General features: G+C 38.3%; 1 pseudogene; it reads left to right on the forward strand.

Annotated features, from left to right (window-relative positions):
- Positions 1-1,297: 1,297 nt before the first annotated feature.
- LOC133042904 (small nucleolar RNA SNORD62) lies at positions 1,298-1,374 on the forward strand (annotated as a pseudogene).
- The last annotated feature ends 14,661 nt before the right edge of the window (positions 1,375-16,035 follow it).

Below are 16,035 nucleotides of genomic sequence, written 5' to 3' on the forward strand. Positions count from 1 at the left end.
TGGACCATTTATCAACCACTTAGTTAAGTCCCCTGGGGCTGTGAAAGAATAATGTATCTTCCAGGTTTATCAGTGAAATCTCTGATTTTCCCATTCTCATGAGAATATATTCAAGGTGTTTCTATTTCTTTTACCATCTGTACTTAAGCTATGAATAAAGAGTTTCTTTTCTTTCAAAATATCATGTACAGATCACCAGCCCAGGCTGGATGCATGAGACAATGCTCGGGCCTGGTGCACTGGGAAGACCCAGAGGAATCGGGTGGAGAGGGAGGTGGGAGAGGGGATCGGGATGGGGAATACGTGTAAATCCATGGCTGATTCATATCAATGTATGACAAAAACCACTACAATATTGTAAAGTAATTAGCCTCTAACTAGTAAAAATAAATGGGAAAAAATAAATAAAAAATAAAAAAAATAAATATCATGTAATAGACATCTACTTTCATTAGCTTAGCATCTCTTGGCCTTCCCTGACACATGTCAGCTTGTTTCACCTCTCTTTCTACAGGTGTGGGGATATAGTTTGTCCAATAAATAGCATTTTTAGAGATTAGTATGGATGCTGAGTGGCTCAATGGCAAAGAATCTGTCTGCCAAGCAGGAGATGAGGACTCGATCCCTGGATTGAGATGATCCCCTGGAGTAGGAAATGAAAACCCACTCCAATGTTCTTTCCTGAGAAACTCTTATGGACAGAGGACTTTGGCAGGCTAGACCATGGGATCACAAAACAGTCAGACATGACTTAGTGACTAAACAACAGTGGATGATGAAGAAGAGATGTTGTTTAGTGACAAAGTTAGTCCAACACTTTTGCAACCATTTGGACTTTAGCCCACCATGCTCACCTGTCCATGGGATTTCTCAGGAAAGAACACTGGGGTGGGTTGCCATTTCCTTCTCCAGGGATCATCCCCACCCAGGACCTAAACCCACATCTCCTGCTTAGCAGGCAGATTCTTTACTGCTGAGCCACCTGGGAAGCCCAAGGAAGAGAGGAGTTCAGTTCAGTCACTCAGTTGTGTCCGACTCTTTGCTACCCCATGGACTGCAGCAACCAGGCTTCCCTGTCCATCACCAGAGCTTGCGCAAACTCATGTCCATCAAGTCAGTGATGTCATCCAACTATCTCATCTTCTGTCATCCCCTTCTCCTACTGCCTTCAATCTTTCCCAACATCAGGGTCTTTTCAAATGAGTCAGCACTTCACATCAGGTGGCCAAAGTATTGGAGTTTCAGCATCAGTCCTTCCAAAGAATATTCAGGACTGATTTTCTTTAGGATTGACTGGTTTCATTCCAATAGATCCTTCTGACCCTCCACTGTGGACTCAATAGCAGGGAGATGAAGAGGAACGTGACTGAGAGATGCCACGCGGTGGCCCCCGGCCCCCGCTCCTGAGGGTCTTCTGACCCACCTCCTTGCTCTCTCTCACCTCGTTCCAGCATTTAGGAGCATTCCCTTGGGCCTGGTGGTTCCCGCCTCGTCCTGTCATGACAGGCTTCAGGAGGATCCAAAGACACTAGGGACCCTAAGCCCCAGACCCTAGTTTTCTGTCACCTTTGGAGGCAAAGCATAAAGGACTCCTGCCTTTTTGTGCCGCAAAAGGGGGCACAAAGATACCTTTGCTCTCCAGCTCCCCTCTTTGGGGGACTCACTGGGTCACTACTTAGGAGGAGGTCTCTGGGCCTTGCTGACCTTTCTGTCTTTCCTCTCAACCGCCGCAGCCAGCCTGTGGTTCTTTCTCCCGCTCTCCTGAGAGTGTAAAATTAGGGTGATTTCTGCTGCGGTCTGTCGAGAATCTGTCCTTCTGGGGAAAAGCCTTGCTTCCTCCTCTGGAATGAGAGCCTGAGCGCCACACAGGCTTGCTCTCAGACATGCATGCTGTCCTCCTGACTGTGCCCTTTGCCCAGCAGAAAAAAAAAGAAAAAAAAAAAAAAAGGATTGACTGGTTTCATCTTCTTGCAGACCAAGGGACTCTCAACAGTCCTTCCAAACACCACAGCTCAAAAGCAGCAATTCTTCTGCGCTCAGCTTTCTTTATAGTCCAGCTCTCACATTCATACATGACTACTGGAAACACATAGCTTTGACTGCTGCTGCTGCAGCTAAGTCACTTCAGTCATACCCTATTCTGTGCGACCCCATAGATGGCAGCCCACCAGGCTCGCCTGTCCATCGGATTCTCCAGGCAAGAACACTGGAGTGGGTTGCCATTTCCTTCTCCAATGCATGGAAGTGAAAAGTGAAAGTGAAGTCAGTCAGTCGTGTCCGACTCTTAGAGACCCCATGGACTGCAGCCTACCAGTTTCCTCCGTCCATGGGATATTCCTGGCAAGAATACTAGAGTGGGTTGCCATTACCTTCTCCAATAGCTTTGACTAAACGGATCTTTGTTGGCAAAGTAATGTCTCTGCTTTTTAATATGCTGTCTAGTTTGGTCATAGCTTTTCTTCCAAGGAGCAAGAGTCTTTTAATTTCATGACTGCAGTCACCATCTTCAGTGATTTTGGAGCCCCCAAAAATAAAGTCAGCTACTGTTTCCACATCTATTTGTCATGAAGTGATGGGACTGGATGCCATGATATTAGTTTTCTGAATGTTGAGTTTTAAGCCATCTTTTTTCACTCTCCTCTTTCACTTTCATCAAGAGACTCTCTAGTTCTTCTTCGATTTCTGCAATAAGGGTGGTGTCATCTGCATATCTGAGGTTATTGATATTTCTCCCAGCAATCTTGATTCCACCTTGTGCTTCATCCAGTCTGGCATTTTGCATGATGTACTTTGCATATAAATTAAATAAGCAGGGTGATAATATATAGCCTTGATTTACTCCTTTCCCTATTTGGAACCAGTCTGTTGTTCCATGTCTAGTTGTAACTGTTGCTTCTTGACATGCATACAGACTTCTCAGGAGGCAGGTAAGGTAGCCTGGTATTCCCATCTCTTTCATAATTTTCCACATTTTATTGTGATCCACACAGTCAAAGGCTTTGGTGTAGTCAATAAAGCAGAAGTAGATGTTTTTAGGAGAGATACGTACTCTTTTTCTTTCTAGAAGCAAGCATTGGCAGTAAGGATTACAAAATTCTAACCCACAGAATCAGCTCCATTGATACAAGGAGAAAGCATGCTTGAGAATAAGACAAATTATAATGTGAAGATAGAAATATTACTTGCTTAAAAAAAGAAGAAGAGAAACAGCAAATTAGTGACTAGGGAAAAATAAAGGTCCAGTCCTTAAAGAGGCTTCTTACTTACAGACTTCTTTATAAATTCTCAGTATTCAACTTACATCCAATCTAAATTTCCTGATTAATTTAAAAATTCTTATTGACTAGTGACACCTGTTACTAATCACTAGCACATAAGCTTAATGGCAGTAAATACTTTGTTTTTATCCCCTTTTAGCTCATACTGACTTTAACAAAATGCTTGGTCAGTGCTTCTTGAATGATTTACATGAATAACTATTTGGATAATATTTTGAGAAAATAAATATTGATTTTATTTGATTAATGTTGGGGGAAAAAACCCAGGGTATCAGAAGAATAATCTCTATTAACACAGCACTTTGTCTGCATGGCTTATTCCCGGCCCATATGAAGAGTTAATTACAGATATTTAGATCCTAAATCATTGATGGTAAGTAACTGACATTGATTTTAATGAACAGTACTGTAACATATTTGGAGACATATCATTACTTTTTATATTAATAGCAATTAGTATACATACTTACTTTTAGATTCCTTCATATCATCTGCATGATAGAAACTGTCACTTTCTAGCATTTTCTCCATCTGTATTCTTTACTGAACCTTAAGTACTCAAGTCCACAACTCTCCGTCTTGCAGTTTTGTATTGGGGGTAAGCTGAAAACCCAGTCACTATTGTATCAGGCCTAAGAGGAATCCCATTTATCTTGTTCGGGCTCATTTAAGAAATGGAATATTCCATCCTGGCCAATGAGATATGAGGGGAAATTATATTGGAGGATCTCTTAATCCTATTAAATTCCCCAGGAAGGCATAGTCTTACTGATTTGTCTGGGTGTGATAAGACCTTGTTTTGTTAAAGCCACCTTACTACCAAGCATGAGGATGAAACCAACACAGGATGGATGAGGAGAGATCTGGAAGAAAAAGGAAAGAAAGCCCTTGGTTCATTTGATTGCAGTTCTATACATAGGTACATCCTGTAATAAATTTTCATCTGAAATCTTACAGCATGCCTGTCAGGCACCTTTAAAGAATTTATGATAAGAAAGCTGTGGTACATATACACAATGGAATATCACTCAGCCATTAAAAAGAATATATTTGAATCAGTTCTAATGAGATGGATAAAACTGGAGCCCATTATACAGAGTGAATTAAGCCAGAAAGATAAACACCAATACAGTATACTAACGCATATATAAGGAATTTAGAAAGATGATAATGATAACCCTATATGCAAAACAGAAAAAGAGACACAGATGTACAGAACAGACTTTTTGACTCTATGGGAGAAGGCGAGGGTGGGATGATTTGAGAGAACAGCATCGAAACATGTATATTATCAAGGGTGAAACAGATTGCTAGTCCATGTTGGATGCATGAGACAAGTGCTCAGGCCTGGTGCACTGGGAAGACCCAGAGGGATGGGATGGGGAACACATGTAAATCCATGGCTGATTCATGTCAATGTATGGCAAAACCACTACAATATTGTAAAGTAATTAGCCTCCAACTAATAAAAATAAATTAAAAAAAGAAGAATTTATGTCCATTAAGTGACGGAATAAACCAAATTCATCTTTGGGTTAAAGTGAAGGTAAAAGAAAATATACAAACATAAGCTAGATTTCAAAAATTTCTAACTCATTATGCTGTCCCATAAGGACATAACTTATTTTATAAAAATAGTTCCCTAATCACTCTCTTCTCAACAAAAACATGTTTTGACGACTTGCATGGGCAACAGGGACTCATAACATTCCAGCTGACTACAGTCATGTGAATATAACTGTCAGTAGACAACTGTTCTCTCTGTTTTATTTGGTAAAGCAATATTTCTATAAAGTATGATTGCTTTGGGAAACTCTTCATTCCCTAAGTACCTAGATTGAGGTTTTATTTATGATTTCTCTAATACCTGAATTCCTGGCTTTTTAAAAAATTTTTTTTGATTTAAAAGATTAAGGACTTTTTTAAGATTGCATATCTGATAAAATAAAATATAATGCAGGAGACAGATGGCTTAATTTTTCTTCAGAGATTCATAAAATCTTTCCTAAACTCTTTATAATATGCTCCACAATAGCACATAATGCGTTTATGGTACAGAAATGAATGATGCAATCTTATTATAGAAATGTGAATGAGAATATTTGCTAAATGTTATAGTTTAATAGTTTTCCTTGGATATATTTGGAAAAATTGAAATGTGGCATGTAAAATATAATGAAACATATATCAAAGACCAAGGATTATAGACCAAAACTGGTTTGCTTGGCAACTAGAACATTAACTCTTTTCTGAGATAAACTGTAGATTTACTTTGATCTTCTCTAAGAGGAATTTTTTTTTTCTTTGCAATATTTTTTTTCATTTATTTTTATTAGTTGGAGGCTAATTACTTTACAATATTGTAGTGGTTTTGCCATACATTGACATGAATCAGCCATGGATTTACATGTGTTCCCCATCCCATCCCTCTGGGTCTTCCCAGTGCACCAGGCCTGAGCACTTGTCTCATGCATCCCACCTGGGCTGGTGATCTGTTTCACACTTGATAACATACATGTTTCAATGCTTTTCTCTCAAATCATCCCACCCTCGCCTTCTCCCACAGAGTCCAAAAGTCTGTTCTATACATCTGTGTCTTTTTTTCTCTAAGAGAAATTTTTAATACAGAGGCATAATTCAGCTGTTTCTGAATATTCTTTAGAATTCCAAATCATTTTTATTTCTCTACAAAGGTGCACCTCACATCTACCATTATGTCTTAGAACTGCTGGGTCCAATATTCTTTGTGACTAGTTTAACAAACTGTATAAAATTGAATGAATCAAGTCTTTAAAAATTTTAATTAGACATAGCTTTGAAACCAGGAAAGGTTCATTTTGACTCCATGATGAATTGGTTCTCTGGTTTAACCCTTGTTTTGCCACTTTTGTTATTATAAGCATACATAATGGCCTGCCTCAGGGAACCCTGCCTCCCTCTGCTTGACTCTTATGTTCCTTCATTTAGTTCACAGCGAGATAACCTGACCCTCCCCAACAGTGAATGACTATGGCATCCTTGAGTTTCTTGTGTGGAGAATGATGCCACTAGTCAGTCAGTCAAGTCAGTTCAGTCGCTCAGTCATGTCCAACTCTTTGTGACCCCATGGACTGCAGCATGCGAGAACTGCCTGTCCATCACCAACTCCCAGAATTTATTCAAACTAATGCCCATAGAGTCGGTGATGCCATCCAACAATCTCATCCTCTGTTGTCCCCTTCTCCTCCCACCTTCAATCTTCCCCAGCATCATGGTCTTTTTAAGTGAGTCGTTCTTCGTATCAGGAGGCCAAAGTATTGGAGTTTCAGCTTCAGCATCAGTCTTTCCAATGAACACCCAGGACTGATCTCCTTTAGGATGGACTGCTTGGATCTCCTTGCAGTCCAAGGGACTCTCAAGAGTCTTCTCCAATACCACAGTTCAAAAGCATCAATTCTTTGGTGCTCAGCTTTCTTTATAGTCCAACTCTCACATCCATACATGACTACTGGAAAAACCATAGTTTCAACTAGAAGGACCTTTGTTGACAAAGTGATGTCTCTGGTTTTCAATATGATGTCTAGGTTGGTTATAACTTTTCTTCCAAGGAGCAAGTGTCTTTTTCTGCAGTCACCATCTGCAGTGATTTTGGAGCCCCCAAAAATAAAGTTTCTCACTGGTTCCCCATCTATTTGACATGAAATGATGGGACCAGATACCATGATCTTAGTTTTCTGAATGTTGAGTTTTAAGCCAATTTTTTCGCTCTCCTCTTTCACTTTCATCAAGAGACTCTTTAGTTCTTACTTCGCTTTCTGCCATAAGGGTGGTGTCATCTGCATATCTGAAGTTATTGATATTTCTCCCTGTCCAGCTTGTGTTTCCTCCAGCCCAGTGTTTCTCATGCCATCAGGTCTCAAATTCATGTCTGGAGGGCAAGAATCACAGATAACTGTGACATTATTTTTTATTGACATGGCGGGACATATTCCATTTCACACCACTTGTGAAATGACTGAAAAAAAAAGAAAGAAACTAATAAATCTCCCTGCCTGAGGCTTGCCATTCTAGGAGATATTTGCAAGAATAAAATGGTTTTCTTACTTTGTTTCCTCACCCCCTGCATCTCTTATCCATAAAAGAATCTGGCTTCCAGGCCCCTACAGGATGGTTATGTTGAGATGTTAGTCTGTCATCCTCTGGGTTAGCCACCTCTCTGAATAAAGTCATACCCTTGCCTCAGAACCTCATTTCTCAGATGTATTGGCCTACTGTGTGGTGAGCAGAGCAATCTTTAAAGAAGCTTGATGACAGCTTTAAAGAAGGCTTTTATTCTAAGAACATGCATGGACTTTAGATCATCTTCAGTTTCTGCCATAAGGGTGGTGTCATTTGCATATCTGAGGTTATTAGTATTTCTCCCAGCAACCTTGATTCCAGCTTGTGCTTCTTCCAGCCCAGCATTTTTCATGATGTACTCTGCGTATAAGTTAAATAAGCAGGGTGACAATATACAGCCTTGATGTACTCCTTTTCTTATTTGGAACCAGTCTGTTGTCCCATGTCCAGTTGTAACTGTGCTTCTTGACATGCATACAGATTTCTCAGGAGGCAGGTAACGTGGTCTGGTATTCCCATATCTTTCAGAATTTTCCACATTTTATTGTGATCCACAGAGTCAAAGGCTTTGGTGTAGTCAATAAAGCAAAAGTAGATATTTTTCTGAAACTCTCGTGCTTTTCCTATGATCCAACAGATGCTGGCAATCAACTATACTTCAGTTAAAAATAAAATTCAGCTCTATGATAGTCTAGGGTCTATGCATTGTACTTTACTTATTTTATCTAATTTCATATTTAAAACACTCTATTGTAGATGAGGAAATTCAAATTTTTAAAGTTAACTTCATTCTTAACAAATAAATTGTTGAGCCGGATTCAAACCTAGATTTTCTTACTTTAAATCTGTACTTTTCCAGGTGACAACAGTAATTTGGTGAGCTGACCAATACAAAGCTGCTTAAATAGGATTATTTATTACTTCATAATAACTGTGCTTTGAAAGAATAAGGATAAATTTTTGTAGCTTGTTCTGTTATTTCTTAAATTTTCCATTGTACTAATAATTATCAGAGGTACTAGAACTGTTTACCCACCGTTTGTATAATAGTTTTGGCTCAACCTTGAAAATCTGAACTGAAAATTCAAAACAAATGCAGATAATCTTTCCAATATGATTCCTGCAATGAAGAGATTTATGCCTCTTATAACCTCTTACACCTCTTATATGCCTCTTATACCATCTAACAGTCAAAGAATTCGAAGTCAAATCATACACCATGAATCTTCTTTTCAAAATACAAGAGAAAGAAAGCAATAGTGATCTGCATCTTTGCCTCAACAAATTTGTTATAGACTTGAATATCTAAATAAAACAATAAAGTAAAAGTCCTCTGTAGATATCAAGATAAAATTATTGAAGTTAAATTATAAAGATCTTATGTTTTCTTGATGTTTTAAATTTATTCATTTCAGATTCAATCTATAAACACAATTTATTGCCCTAGAATTTTGTGTGACAATTCCATTAGTGAACAATACAGGCAATTCCACAAGAATCTTTATTACTTCTTTATGTAATACTCCTTTTTGTTTTTCTGTTACTAGTTGATAACACTTTATATAGTGTACCAAGCCTAGTGGTGTAACATCATGTGTATCTTAAATTTGAAGACTTTTTCATGAAATTCCTATGGAAAGATGATATGGATAGGCTTACATTAGATTTGGTTAGGTTATTATTTACAAAGATCTGTTTCATTAACTGTAACTTCTGCTTACATTACATTGCTAAGCTCTCATTGGCTATAGTTGGAAGCCAATAGTTAAGCTTAGATGAGTGTAGGCAGGACTGCACAGAGGATGGAGGAGGGTATGGTTGGTTGGTTGTGAGTCACTGACCTGACAACCTAGCCTAGTGCCATTAAAAATACCACGATGTTTTTTTGCCCAGCATATCATTATTTTTCAGGAAGATTTATCTTGTCACCTTCATGAGGAAACCTTTTTTAAACAATGCTATTAAACATCCCTCTTCTTTGCCTCCATATTCCAGACTACCACAAAGCCTGGTGCATAGCAGTCTCTGGAATGAATAAATAACTCGAAAAAACATTTTTATTCATTAGAAAAGTATTGGGTTGGCCAAAAAGTTTGTCCCAATTTTCTCATAAGATATGACAGAAAAAAACCAAATGAACTTTTTGTCCAAACCATAAAAACAGAGATTGAAATTAGCATTTCATGCTTTGGTGTTTTTTTTCTGTTCACGCCTTGCCATTATTACTGTATATATAAAAAGAATGACAGCAAATTGCAATAATCTTTGTAAAGATAGTATTCTGCTCATATGAGGAAGAGACCTCAGAAATGGTTTATTCTACCCATTTAAAAAGTTGTCCTTTAAAATACCTAAAAATATCCTTTGACCAGACAATGTACAAAGACAATAAATCAATGTGTTAAGAAATATACAATAATATATGTGTGAGCCTGATATTGAACCCTGGTATCTCCTAATGAAGATGAGGTGAGCTTTCTGTACAGCATTAAAAATTATTTTTTTCTTAAATAACATGTAATATTTTTAAGCTTCTTATCTCATTATCTTAGACACTGTTTTACTCTCCTAAATTTCATTTTAATCTAGTATTTTCTGCTATTAGTGCACTTGGTAACCTAATTATGCTGGATTTTTTTTTCCTTTTCTTTCCCATCAGTCTTAGATGCAGTAATTTTCTGACTTACCTCTTCAGAATTCAGCAGCAGTAGAGTTTTTTTTTTTTTTTCCTTATCTTAATGGTTGCTACTTATTTATGTGTATTAGTCAGAATTTGAGATGACATGATTTTCAGTGTCCTACTTTGGAATACAAACATGTTCTTCAGATGCCCTCTGCTTGTGAACACCCTTGGTGAGTTGCCTGGCATTACTGAAGCTGGGGCAACTGGGGAAGGTGTTGGGGTTCATAAACATGCTGAATTTCAAGTGATTAAAAAAATGTTATCTGACAGATGGATTATCACATGTATGAACAGGACTCAAAAGCCTTATCTTTGGTTGCTTTCTGAATCTCAAAATGTAAACTATACTTCTCTCTTCATATTACTCTCACTCCTCATTCATTCTCTTTTATTTGTGCCTGTTCCATCACCCTCAATAAAATTTGGTACTTGCAGCCCAAAAGTTACATAAATTAAAGTTCAAATCACGTGGATTATAACAGACTGTGATGGTCCTTGTTCAAATAAGGTTCTATTTGGAAGCATTCTAAATCACACAAGAAGGTTTTTGTTTGTTTGTTTGTTAACTGCACTGTATCAACAGAGATAGGGGTTCCTAGAATAATTAAATCATTTTCCATCTGCAAGTAAGTGGTTACATCACTGAAATCCAGATATCAGCTTCTCCTGTTCTAAACTCACTTTCCCCTTTATAATTGAGAAGAGGAGCCTGGCCCACATGTCCTAAATTATTCCCTAACAGCAGCTTCATTGCACTCTTTAGCTCAGTGATGGATAAATTTCACCTTGGTGATGATCATAAACTGAACCTTCAGGGTGTTCATCCCCTAGAGAAAAAAGGATGCTCATCAGTGTGGTCATCAGAAATAGAGGGCTGAACACAGAATCATTCACTTCTCCTATGCTGCCATAGTCCTTTATGCTCTAGGCCACTACAGTTATGAGCATTAGACTTGTTTAGAGTTAAGAGAATCAGAACCATATCAGGCATATTAGTCATCTCCACCTTTGCAATACCATGGTCAAACCTTATCTGGGACTGAATGTTGCTAATGTTCTCCACCTACAGGTTCTTGTGTACTTTCATATATATAATCCCTCTATACACACACACACACAAACACACACACACACTTATTCTGTGCTCTTCCATTCCTCACCTAAGTGTCAATTCCTCATCCAGGGCTAACTCTTTAGGGTCACACTATTTTTTAGTCCATAGACTTAGGGCCTCATCTTCCTCCTCCATCGATGTATTCCACCAACATATTGTCCTAAATAATGGTAACTAATCTCCTAACTCATCTACTTCATATCTGTTTTCTTTGTCATTTGGCAGTCCACAGACTGTACTGAATTGTTTAGCTTCCTCTCTCTGAGAATAGCATTTATTAGAACTTAGTATGATTCTTTCGAATGGGTATGTCTTTCCTTTCCTCCTTTATTTTTTCAATTCTCTTCTTTTCACAGCTATTTGTAAGGCCTCATCTGACAGCCATTTTGCTTTTTTGCATTTCTTTTTCTTGGAGAAGGTCTTGCTCCCTGCTTCCTGTACAATGTCAAGACCTCCATCCATAGTTCATCAGGCACTCTGTCTATCAGATATAACCCCTTAAATGGTAAGGACCTAATAGAAGTAGAAGATATTAAGAAGAGGTGGCAAGAATACACAGAACAACTGTACAAAAAAGATCTTCATGACCCAGATAACCACAATGGTGTGATCACTCACCTAGAGCCAGACATCCTGGAATGTGAAGTCAAATGGGCCTTAGGAAGCATCACTACAAACAAAGCTAGTGGAGATGATGGAATTCCAGTTGAGCTATTTCAAATCCTAAAAGATGATGTTGTGAAAGTGCCCTGAACCATGAACTTCCAGATGTTCAAGCTGGTTTTAGAAAACCAGGATCAAATTTAGAGGAAGCAGGGATCAAATTGCCAACATCCGCTGGATCATTGAAAAAGAGAGAGTTCCAGAAAAACATCTATTTCTGCTTTGTTGATTATGCCAAAGCCTTTGATGTGTGGATCACAATAAACTGTGGAAAGTTCTGAAAGATATGGGAATACCAGACTACCTGAACTGCCTCTTGAGAAATCTGTATACAGGTCAGGAAGCAACAGTTACAATTGGACATGGAACAACAGACTGGTTCCAAATAGGAAAAGGAGTACATCAGGCTGTATGTATATTGTCACCCTGCTTATTTAACTTATATGCAGGGTACATCATGAGAAATGCTGGGCTGGAAGAAGCACAAGCTGGAATCAAGATTTCTGGGAGAAATATCAATAACCTCAGATAGGCAAATGACACCACCCTTATGGCAGAAAGTGAAGAGAACTAAAGAACTTCTTGATGAAAGTCAAAGAGGAGAGTGAAAAAGTTGGCTTAAAGCTCAACATTCAGAAAACTTAGATCATGGTATCTAGTCTCATCACTTCATGGCAAATAGATGGGGAAACAGTGGCTAACTATATTTTTTCGGGCTCCAGAATCACTGAAGATGGTGACTGCAGCCATGAAATTAAAAGACGCTTACTCCTTGAAAGCAAAATATGACCAACCTAGACAGCATATTAAAAAAACAGAGACATACTTTGTCAACAAAGGTTCATCTAGGCAAGACTATGGTTTTTCCAGTAGTCATGTATGGATGTGAGAGTAGGACTTCAAAAAAAGCTGAGTGCCGAAGAATTGATACTTTTTAACTGTGGTGTGGAGAAGACTCTTGAGGATCCCTTGGACTGCAAGGAGACCCAAACAGTCCATCCTTAAGGAGATCAGTCCTGGGTGTTCATTGGAAGGACTGATGTTGAAGCTGAAACTTCAGTACTTTGGCCACCTGATATGAAGAGTTGACTCATTTGAAAAGACCCTGATGCTGGTAAAGATTGAAGACAGGCAGAGAAAGGGATGACAGAGGATGACATGGTTGGATGGCATCATCAACTCCATGTACATGAGTTTGGGTAGACCCTGGGAGTTGGTGATGGACAGGGAGGCCTGGTGTGCTGCAGTCCACGGGGTCACAAAGTGTCAGACACACCTGGGCAACTAAACTGAACAGATGATTCTTTCTCCAACTTGTACTGGACTTTGTCTTTTATAATTCCATTATATAAAGTCCATGAACAAGTCTCCTTCATACATTTTGATGCTGAAGTTATCCACAGTATCTTAACCATTAACTTGATTTGATATTAACTCTACAATCCCTAGCTTTTAACGCAAAAGTGTTAAAAGAAGATACACTTTCCTCATCACTTCTCCTCTATTTCCTATCATATTATGCAATCAACAGTTCAATATAAAATAAAGATATATCAAAGCTATTTTTGGATTTTGCATAATGTTTTTCTCTAAAATTCATGCTGTCATTTACTTTTCTTTCTACCACTACTGCTTCTGTGATTTCTTTTTTTTTCTCCTCATCTTCTTTCTCCCCTTGTCTTCATTCTACCTCCTCCTTCTCTTACTCAGCTCCAATCTCTTCACTTTTTAAATGATCATTATAAATAGCACTTTATGATTTCAATCTGCATTGGTCTGCAGTATACAACTATTATTTAATATATTTTTCTATAAGTCATGTTGCCTCTTCAATATATTTTTAAGCAATAAATTTTACAGTCAACAATTCACTAGTCATCTATAGCATTTTTCCTAGGAAAAACCACTAGGCCATTCAGGGATGACCTAAATCAAATGCCTTCTGACTACACAGTGAAAGTTACAAATAGATTCAAGAGATTAGATCTGATAGACAGAGTACCTAAAGAACTATGGACAGAGGTTTGCAACTTTGTACAGGAGGCAGTGATCAAAAGCATCCAGAACAAAAAGAAATGCAAAAAGGCAAAATGGTTGTCTGAGGAGGACTTACAAATAGCTGAGAAAAGAAGGGAAGTGAAATGCAAAGGAGAAAAAGAAAGATACACCCATTTGAATGCAGAGTTTCAAAGAATAGCAAGGAGAGATAAGAAAGCCTTCCTAGAAGATCAATGCAAAGAAATAGAAGAAAACAATAGAATGGGAAAGACTAGAGATCTCTTCAAGAAAATTAGAGATACCAAGGGAACATTTCATGCAAAGATGGGCTCTATGAAGGACAGAAATCGTATGGACCTAACAAAAACAGAAGATATTAAGAAGAGATAGCAAGGATATACAGAGGAACTATACAAGGAAGATCTTAATGACCCAGATAACTATGATGGTGTGATCACTCATCTAGAGCCAGACATCTTGCAGTGTGAAATCAGGTGGGCCTTAGGAAGCATCACTACGAGCAAAGCTAGTGGAGGTGATGGCAATCCGTTGAACTATTTCAAATTCTAAAAGATGATGCTGAGAAAGTGCTGCCCTCAATATGCCAGCAAATTTGGAAAACTCAGCACTGGCCACAGGATGAGGAATGTCAATTTTCATTCCAATTACAAAGAAAGGCAATGCCAAAGGATGTTCAAACTACTACATACTTGCTGCACTCATTTCACATGCTAGCAAAATAATGTTCAATATTCTCCAAGCAAGGCTTCAACAGTACATGAACTGAGAGCTTCCAGATGTTCAAGCTGGATTTAGAAAGGGCAGAGGAACTAGAGATAAAATTGCCAACAATCATTTGATAATAGAAAAAGCAAGAGAATTCCAGAACATCATCTATTTCTGCTTCATTGACTACACTAAAACTATTGACTGGGTGACCACAATAAACTGTGGAAAATTCTGAAAGAGATGGGGAACCAGACCACCTGACCTGTCTCCTGAGAAATCTGTATGCAGGTCAAAAAGCAGCAATTAGAACTGGACATGGAACAATGGATTGGTTCCGAATAGGGAAAGGAGTGCATCAAGGCTGTATAATGTCACTCTGCTTATTTTACTTATATGCAGAGTACATCATGCGAAATGCCAGACTGGAGAAGTCCAAGCTGGAATCAAGAATGCCAGGAGAAATATCAATAACCTCAGATATGCAGATGATACCACCCTTATGGCAGAAATCAAAGAATTAAAGAGCCTCTTGATGAAAGAGGAGGGTGCCTTAAAACTCAATATTCAAAAAATGAAGATCATATATTCCGTGCCATTACTTCATGGCAAATAGATGGGGAAACAATGGAAACAGTGGCTGACTTTATTTTCTTGGGGTCCAAAATCACTACAGATGGTGACTGCAACCATGAAATAAAAAGACACTTGCTCCTTGGAAGAAAAGTTATGACCAACCTAGACAGTGTATTAAAAAGCAGATATATTAGCTTGCCAATAAAGGTCCATCTTGTCAAAACTATGGTTTTGCCAGTAGTCATGTGAGAGTTGGACCGTAAAGAAGGCTGAGTGCAAAAGAATTGATGATTTTGAACTGTGGTGTTGGAGAAGACTCTTTAGAGTCCCTTGGTCTGCAAGGAGATCAAACCAGTCAATCTAAAGGGAATAAATTCTGAATATTCATTGTGAGACTGATGCTGAAGCTTCAATATTTTGGCCACCTGATGTGAATAACTGATTCATTAGAAAAGATCCTGATGTTGGGAAAGACTGAATGCTTGAGGAGAAGAGGATGACAGAGGATGGGATGGTTGAATGGCATCACTGACTTGATGGACATGAGTTTAAGTCAGCTCTGGGCGATGGTGAAGGACAGGGAACCCTGGTGTGTTGCAGTCTGTGGGGTCACAAAGAATCAAACATGACGAAGCAACTGAACAACAGCAATTCTTTAGTATGTTTTTGTTAGATTTTAATTTACTTTAAACCACAAATTTTATACTATAGTATTATTTCTGAAATTTTTAAAATTTATTCAAATTGCTTAAATATTAATTTAGCATCTGTGAGAAGTAGATTATTGCCCTCCAAAGATATCTACATTCTACTCTCTTAAAAATGGGAATATGCTGTATCACCTGAAAGTGAAAGTCCAACTCTTTGCAACCCCATGGACTGTAGCCCATCAGGCTCCT

Source organism: Dama dama, chromosome 21 (genome assembly GCF_033118175.1).
Source record: "Dama dama isolate Ldn47 chromosome 21, ASM3311817v1, whole genome shotgun sequence".
Taxonomy (NCBI): Eukaryota; Metazoa; Chordata; class Mammalia; order Artiodactyla; family Cervidae; genus Dama; species Dama dama.